Here is a 6,894-nt window from a genome sequence, read left to right on the forward strand (position 1 = left end):
TACAGATGCCAGAACAGCCACAAAAGTACTTTGGTGAATAAGATTTTTAAAGATTCATGATTGCTTTAGCTTTAGAAAAGAAGACAGAGACTAAACAAGGAAATACACGACTGTAACCAGTAGGTCCAATAGCCAATGACATCATGGTGAAGCAAAGAATAAATGAATCTTTAAATATGCCTCAAGATGTTCTGAAATCCTTCAGCACCAATTCAATTCATGAATTAATAACATTTTAGATTGAATAAAAATTCTAAAGCTGTCCAACAACTTGGAGAATTCATTGATTTTTTTCATAAACAAATTACGCAAATTGGCTGAAAATTGTGACTACAGAGAACTTAAGTCAGAGTTCATCGAAACCAAATAGTGGTTGGAATGACTAATGATGCTATTCAGACATACCATAGACTAAAGACGATCTGGTCCTACAGAAGGCCATCCAAATAGGTAGCCTGAAATTCACCAACATTTGTCCATTTTATGTGGCGAGGTTAAGCCATGGTATAGAGCAACCCCAACCATTGTTCATCCAACAGAAGGTACAGAAGCTTCAGTTACATGCAATAAAATGAAACAAAACTTACTCACCACTCTCTGCATGAATAAACTTCCCCCGCGCATCTCCCTTCCTTACCTTGAACTTGTGCCCCATGTAATTGACAGTTCCACCTTGGGAAAAGACCTCTGACTATCCACTCTCTATATGCCTCAAAATTTTGTAGACCTCTAACAGGCCTCCTCTCAGCCTCCATCTTTCCAATGAAAACAATCCTAATCTCTCCTCATAGCCAATATCCTCAAGACCAGGCAACATCCTGGTGAACCTTCTTTGCACTCTCTCCAAAGCCTCCATATCCTTCTGATGATGTGGTGACCAGAACTGTACACAATATTCCACATGCGGCTTAACCAAGGTTTTATATACCTGCAACACAATTTAAGAACACAAGAAATAGGAGCAGGAGTAGGCCATCTAGCCCTTCGAGCCTGCCCCGCCATTCAATAAGATCATGGCTGATCTGAAGTGGATCAGTTCCACTTTCCCGCTTTCTCCCCATAACTCTTAATTCCCTTGTCTATCAGAAATCTATCTATCCATGACTTAAATATATTCAGCAAGGTAGCCTCCACCACTTCAACGGGCAGAGAATTCCAGAGACTCACCACCCTTTGAGTGAAGACGTTCCTCCTCAACTCCGATCTAAACTGTCCCCCCCCTTATTTTGAGGCTGTGCCCTATAGTTCTGCTATCCCTTCTAAGCATGAAGAATCTCTCTACCTCTACCCTATCTGAGCACCTTCATTATCTTGTATTTCCCAACTCCTGTACTCAATGCCCTGGTTAATGAAGGCAAGTATGCCATATACTTTCTAAATCACCTTGGCCAACTGTGTTGTCACTTTTAGGGAACTATGGACCTGCACAATCAGATCTCTCTGAATGTTAATGTTCCGAAGGGTTCTGCCATTTACAGTACACTTCACACCTAAATTTGATCCTCCAAAATGCATCACTTTGCATTTGTCCAGATCAAACTCCATCTACCATTTCTGTGCCCAAGTCTCTAATCTATCTTTATCCTGTCATATCCTTTGATAATCCTCAGCACTATCAGCAAGTCCACCAATCTTTGTGTCATCCAAAGATACTGAGGGACAAGATGCATGTACATTCAGAAGAAAATAAACTAGATGGTGACAGGCAGCATGGTTTTGTATAGGAAGATTCACCAACTTGATTGAGTTTTCTGAAAATATGAGACAGATAATTGATGAGGGAAAGGTTGCAGATGTAGTTTATATGGACTTCAGTAAGGCGTTTGACAAGATCCCACACTGTAGACTGGTACAAAAACTAAAATCACATGGGATTTGGACTGAGCTGGCTCAGTGGATGCAGAACTGGCTTGGTTATAACAGACAGAGTATCAGAGGAAGGGATCAGAATGGAGATGTATAGCTAGTGGCATTCCACAGGGATCAGTGCTGGGACCTCTATTATTTGTAGTATACATAAACGATCCAAAAGAAAATATGGGTGGTCTGATTAGTAAGTTTGTGGATGACACAGAAATTGGTGGAGTCTCTGATAGTGCCGGGGATTGTTAAAGGATAAAGATAGATTGGAGACTTGGGCACAGGAATGGCAGATGGAGTTTAATCCGGACAAATGGGAGGTGATGCATTTTGGAGTATCAAATTTAGGTGTGAATTATACTGTAAACAGCAGAACCCTTAGGGACATTAACATGCAGAGGGATCTGGGCGTGCAGGCCCACCATTCCCTAAACATGGCAATGCAGGTGGCCAAGGTGATTAAGAAGACCTGTTTGCCTTCATTGGCCGGGGCATTGAGTACAAGAGTTGGGAAATCATATTGCAGTTACATAAAACCTTGGTCTATTGCCTTCAGCTCTGGTCGCCACACTACCTGAAGGATGTGGAAGCTTTGGAGGGACTGCAGAGATGGTTCACCAGAATGTTGCCTGGCCCCGAGGGTATTGACTATGAGGAGACGTTCAATAAATTAGAATTACTTTCACTGGAAAAAACAGAGGCTGAGGGGAGATCAGATAGACATCTATCAATTATGAGAAGCTTTGACAGGGTGAATAGGCAAAGGCTTTTTTCTCAAGGTGGAAGCATCAATTACAAGGAGGCACAGGTTCAAGGTGAGAAGGGGAAAGTTTAAGGGAGATGTACAGGGGAAATCTTTTCATGCAGAGAGGGGTGGGTGCCTGGAACACACTGCCAGAGGATATGGTGGAAGGAGGCACATTAGGAATATTTAAGAGGCATTTGGATGGGTGCATGAATAGGGAGGGAATGGAGGGATACAGACTGAGTAAGGGCAGAAGGTTTTTTTAGTTTAGTTAAGGCATCATGATCAGCACAGACTTGAAGGGCCGAAGGGCCTGTTCCTGTGCTGTACTTACCTTTCTCCTTGTTCAAACAAAAATACTTTGTGATTTGTAAGCACATTCGTCTTAACTGAAGTATTATCTATATGAACTAAATTCACAACACCCAGATCCTGTCCAGACAGGTTTGTCCAGGTGAGGCTCAAATCATGTTACAGTTCCTTATTTGTTTCAGTTTGAATGCTGTGTGCAAAGTTTTCTCTTTTAGCTGAGGCCAACAAAGGAACAACCCTTTAATCCTCACCATGAGCATTCTGAAATCACTTCCAGTTATTGTTTATTAAGTTAACAGTATAACTCTGTCACTCTGAGCTACATGTACAGTATAAAATTGCCCCAGGAGCACATTTATTCCAGAAACACAGCAAGCTTCTTTCTGGCTCTGGCAGCAAATTATTGAATAGAATACTTGAAAAATGAAAAGCAAATAGTTTAATATGATTCCTATGAAGCTCTGGGAGGCTGTGTTCCCCCTTGTGCGTACTCACCTTTATTTGTAATCAACATGTTCATTATGGACCCCCTCTGTCAGTGTGAGAGCTACTCCTGCTTCACATTCTGCACAGATTGACGTTAACCCAGGGCACGGAAGGAATGAAAAACATTCTTTATACAAATAACGGCAGTCACTGAAGGTAAGCATGCAAGTGTAAAAGGCAGTAAAGAGAGGAATCACGTACAGGAGCGGGGATATCTTGCTGCAATTGAGTGGCACAGCAGGTTAGCACTGCTGCCTCACAGCGCCAGGGACCCGGGTTCAATTCCTGGCTTGGATCACTGTCCGTGTGGAGTTTGCACTTCCTCCCTGTGACTGCGTGGGTTTCCTCCCACAGTCCGAAAGATTGCAGGTTAGGTGGATTGGCCGTGCTAAATTGCCCCTTCGTGTCCCAGGATGCATAGGTTAGTGGGGTAAACGTGTGGGGTTATGGGGATAGGGCCCGGGTGGGATTGTGTCAGTGCAGACTCGATGGGCTCTTTTTGTACTGTAGGGATTCTCTGATGTTATGAATTAAACAGGACCACACCTGGAATATTGTGAACAGTTTTGTTCTTCTTATCTGAGAAAGGATGTCCTCACTCTACAGGGAGTGAAAGGAAGGTTGGCGACTGAGTCCTGGGAAGGCGGCACTGGTGTATGAGGAGAGGTTGAGTAATTTAGATTATATTCACTGGAGTTTATAAGAACGGAGGGTGGATCACATTAAAACCTGTATATTCTAACAGGACTAGACTACGTAGAGACGAGAGACATGTGCCTGATGGTGGGAGATTTCAGAATCAGGAGTGGGACATGCCTGAGGACATGGGGTAGGCCGTTTTGGACTGAGAGGAGAAGAAATATCTTCACCCACAGAATGGTCTGGAGACAACACTTTCTCTACCACGGGAAGCAGTTGAGGCCAAAACATGTTTTCAAAAAGGAGGTAGATATAGCACTCGGGGACAAAGGGATCAAAGGAGGGGGAAGCAAGAACAGGTTATGGAGTTGAATAATCAAGTCAAAGGGCCAAATGGCCTACTCCTGCTTCTATTTTCTATGTTCCTACATTACTGAGCACAGAGTGGACAATAGTTACTCAGACTAGAATGTTCCGCATTAGACCTGAATTTCAGCATTGGAGTGCTAGAATTCACCTCAGTATCCCTGCTTGGCTAACGAGGAGAAAACCTTACTGGAAATCTGCATGTAAACAGGACGGATATTTGTTACATAGACGTTCCAGTAATTTGACTTTAACTGCAGCTGTGAAAGCTGTATGAATTCCTCTTATTCCCCCTGCTCACATGGACAGGGTTGGAGAATTGATCCAACTGCTGATGCAGAAGAAAAGAGCAACTGCTCTTTATTCTTTCATGAGGAAATACGGGCATCGCTGGCAAGACAGCATTTGTTACCCGTCTCTAAATGTCCTTCAGAAGATGGTGGTGAATCTCCTTCTTGAACCGCTGCAGTCCCTGAGGTGTAGGTACAACCACAGTGCTGTTAGGGAGGGAATTCCAGGATTTTGACTCAGCGACAGTGAAGGAAGGTGATACATTTCCAAGTCAGGATGGTGAGTGATTTGGAGGAGGTTCCCATGTTCTTGCTGCCCTTGTTCATCTGGATGGTAGACGTTACTCGTTTGGAAGGTGCTGTTGTAGTAGCCGTGGTGAGTTGCTGCAGTGCATCGTGTGGCTGCCAATGTTCAACAGTGATGGAATGAGTGAATATTTAAGCTGGAGGATGGGTGATGATCAAGCAGTCTGCTTTGTTCGGGATGGTGATGAGTTTCTGAGTGCTGTTAGAGATGCACTCATCCAGGCAATTGGAGAGTATTCCATCACACTCCTAACTTGTGCCTGATAGATGGTGGACAGGCTTTAGGGAGTAACCCACCTCCTGACTCCCCAAGACCTGTCCACCATGTTGCAGAATCCCTACCCTCTGACTGCTCTGATAGCCAGTGCTAATATGGCTAGTTCAGTTCAGTTCTGGTCAACGATAACAAAGAACAATGAAAAGTACAGCACGGAAACAGGCCCTATGGCCCTCCAAGCCTGTGCCGATCATGATGCCCAGACCGTATCCCTAAATTCCCTCCCTATTCATGTACCCATCCAGATGCCCCTTCAGTGTTGTTAATGTGCTTGCTTCCACCACCACCCCTGGCAACATGTTCCAGATATTCACCACTCTCTCCAGTGAAAACAATCCTTGTTTATTCAACCTCTCCTCACAGCCAACACCCTCGAGACCTGGCAACATCCTGGTGAACCTTCTTTGCATTCTCTCCAAAGTTTCCACATCCTTCCAGTAGTGTGGTGACCAGAACTCCACACAATACTCCAAATGCGGCCTAACCAAGTTTTTATATAGCTGCAACATGATTTCCCAACTCCTGTACTCAATGCCCCAGCCGGTGAAGGCAAGCATGACAAATGCCTTCTCAATCACCTTGGCAACATTTGTTGCCACTTTTAGGGAACTGTGGACCTGCATGCCCAGATCCCTCTGTATGTTAATGTTCCTAAGGGTTCTGCCATTTACAGGATAATTCACACTTAAATTTGATCCTCCAAAATGCATCACCATGTATTTGTCCGGATTAAACTCCACCTGCCATTCCTGTGCCCAAGTTTCCAATCTATCTATATCCTGTTGTATCCTCTGACAACCCCTGGCACGATCAGTGGCTCCATCAATCTGTGTGTCATCCACAAACTTACTAATCAGACCACATTTTCCTCCAGATCATTCATATATACTACAAACAACAGAGGTCCCAGCACTGATCTCTGCAGAACACCACTAGCTACAGATCTCCATTCTGAAAAGTACCCTTCCATTGCTACTCTCTGCCTTCTATAACAAAGCCAGTTCTGCATCCATCTAGCCAGTCCTCCCCAAATCCCATGTGATTTTAGTGTTTGTACCAGTCTGCCATGTGGGATCTTGTCGAACGCCTTATTAAAGTCCATATATACTATATCCACAGCCCTTCCCTCATCAATTATCTTTGTCACCTCTTCAAAAAATTCAATCAAGTTGGTGAGACATTGGTGACCTTCCCTGTACAAAGCCATGCCGCCTGTCACTGACTTCCATTTTCTTCCAAACGTAAATATAACTTCAGGATGTTGATAGTGGGGAAACCAGCAATGGTCGTTGAATGTCTAAGGGAGAAGATTATATTCTGTCACATTGGAAATGGTCAAAACAGAATAGAAACTTTGTGAAAGAATTTGCTGTCCTCTACCCTGTCTCTATGGTGATGTATATTTGTATTATGGGCTGTTTTATCTGGTAGTGTTGCTCCTTTGAGCAGGAAAACTGCAGTCCCACTTGAAGACTCCAAGGTCTAGAGACAATGGCAGTCTGGATTTATACGGGTGTGTGGGTGTACACATCAGAGTACTCCCACATCGAGATCCTATACTGAACCTTCTGAGTCAAAGCCTCAACTGACTTCAGAATATATTCTCAAAGCAG

Source organism: Carcharhinus amblyrhynchos, chromosome 29, assembly GCF_965287045.1.
Source record: "Carcharhinus amblyrhynchos chromosome 29, sCarAmb.v2.hapA, whole genome shotgun sequence".
NCBI lineage: Eukaryota > Metazoa > Chordata > Chondrichthyes > Carcharhiniformes > Carcharhinidae > Carcharhinus > Carcharhinus amblyrhynchos.